This window comes from Oryx dammah, unplaced genomic scaffold, assembly GCF_014754425.2.
Source record: "Oryx dammah isolate SB20612 unplaced genomic scaffold, SCBI_Odam_1.1 HiC_scaffold_5998, whole genome shotgun sequence".
In the NCBI taxonomy this organism is placed as follows: domain Eukaryota; kingdom Metazoa; phylum Chordata; class Mammalia; order Artiodactyla; family Bovidae; genus Oryx; species Oryx dammah.
In genome coordinates, this window is record NW_024075805.1 from 1 (window position 1) to 2,190 (window position 2,190).

A 2,190-nucleotide genomic window follows, 5' to 3' on the forward strand; every position below is an offset into this window, starting at 1 on the left:
AGTGATCAAAATGTTGGTAATGATGGGAATAGATGATCACGTCTCAAAAGTTTTATCTTTACAAGGCAATTTAAAGAGCAGCTCATCCAATCAACTCTAAAGAATATTATATATATATTATATACTTAATTATATAATATAATGTAATGTGTATTATACTTCCTTTGACTTCCCTGGTGGCTCAGATGTTAAAGCGTCTGCCTACAAATTGGAAGACCCAGCTTCAATCCCTGGGTCAGGTAGATCTCCTGGAAAAGGAAATGGCAACCCACTTCAGTATTTTTGCCTGGAAAATCCCATGGACGGAGAAGCCTGGTAGGGTACAGTCCATGGGGTCACAAAGAGTTGGACATGACTTCACTTTCACTTTGACATATTACTGATATAATGTTTTGAGATAATAATATAGATAATAAATAATATATATACCTATAGCTGGAATACATATACAAGCTTGCCCCTAGAGTGGGACCTGGAAGCTAGTTCTCCAAATTTCTATGTAATGTTATATCCAATATACCTTATCATACAGTGTGACATGTGAAAGCCTTGGTGTTAACTGGCTCACTTTATCAATGTGGTGGTGATGAGTGTGATTTTTCTTCTCCCCCAAACACTTGTTTCTTGGAATTATTCCTAATGCCATGAACTCTCTTGAGGAAGGCAATGTACCCCACTCCAGTACTCTTGCCTGGAAAATCCCATGGACAGAGGAGTCTGGTAGGCTGCAGTCCATCGGGTTGCTGAGAGTTGGACACGACTCGGTGACTTCACTTTCACTTTTCACTTTCCACTTTCATGCATTGGAGAGGGAGATGGCCACCCACTCCAGTGTTCTTGCCTGGAGAATCCCAGGGACGGCAGAGCCTGGTGGGCTGCCGTCTGTGGGGTCGCACAGAGTCAGACACGACTGAAACAACTTAGCAGTAGCAGCAGCCATGAACTCTCTATGCCCAGAATCGTTTTCAGGGATCTCTTCACTTCCTATTTCTTAGGCTATAAATGAAAGGATTGAGAGTCGGGGTTATTAGGGCATACATGATAGAAGCACCCAGCTCCCCAGAGGCATGAGAAGCTGATGGGGACTTCAGGTAGGTGGCAAAGACCGAGCTGTAGAAGAGGATGACCTTGGAGAGGTGGGAGCTGCATGTGTCCAGGGTTTTGTTTTTTCCCCTGTGCTGCTGGAACCTGAACTACAGCAAGGAAAATATGGGCATAGGAGCTTATGATGCAGAGGAGAGGGCTGATTCCTAAGAGTCCTGTCAGAACCATCATCAGGTCCTCACTGAGGTGGGTATCAGAGCAGGAAAGTCTAAAGCGTGGTCCAAAATCACAGAAAAAGTGGTGAATTTCTTGATTAGTATAGAATGAGAGTTGGGATAGCAACAGGGCATGGACAAGACAGACAGAGTGGGCCACTCCCCATGACCCACCCACCAGCAGTGCACATCTGCAAGGAGTCCTTAGGAGTGCAGAGTGCAGGGGATGGCAGATGGCAGCATAGCAGTCGATAGCCATGGCAGTCAAAAGCTGGTTGTCCATGTTAGCAAAAATTGCGAAGAAATATAACTGGGTCAGAGACTCAGAGAAGGAGAATGATCCGTTGCTGGTCCACAAAGTCTCCAGCATTTTGGGGGCTGTGGTGGTAGTGGAGCAGAGGTCGACCAGGGAGAGCTGGCTGAGGAAGAAGTACATGGGGCTGTGGAGGTGGATGTCAGCACCAGTAACCAGCAGCAGTAGCGAGTTTCCTAAGAGACTCAGCAAGTAGAGGGCCAGGAAGAGACCAAAGAGGAGCTGTGGCTTGTCTGGGTGACTGGACAGTCCTGAGAGGACAAAGTCAGGGTTCTTGCTGCAGTTCATTTTAGGTCTTGATGGGCTACAGGAAAAGAATCAGCATAAGGAGGATTCACTCAGTTAGCTACAGATGGACAAAACCTTGGATCCTTTCTCTTGGAAATGAGTTTTACTTATACCACCAATGGGAAGAATGGATAAACAAAATACCAGTGGGGAAGACAAGAGGTGTACCTCACAAAAGATGGTCAAATTAAGGAAACATCATTGGAAGAGAATGAGAGAAACAACAGAGATTTCCTGGAGGTATTAAAGTGTAAAGAGTTTTCTTAATGATACTTTGTATAACTGGTGATTTAACTACTTGCTTGTTAATTTGTTTTCTTCACAAGACCA

At 44.7% G+C, this 2,190-nt stretch overlaps 1 pseudogene; it reads right to left on the reverse strand.

Moving 5' to 3' along the window:
- Window positions 1-920: 920 nt before the first annotated feature.
- On the reverse strand, window positions 921-1,860 carry LOC120860016 (annotated as a pseudogene).
- Between the last annotated feature and the right edge of the window lie 330 nt (window positions 1,861-2,190).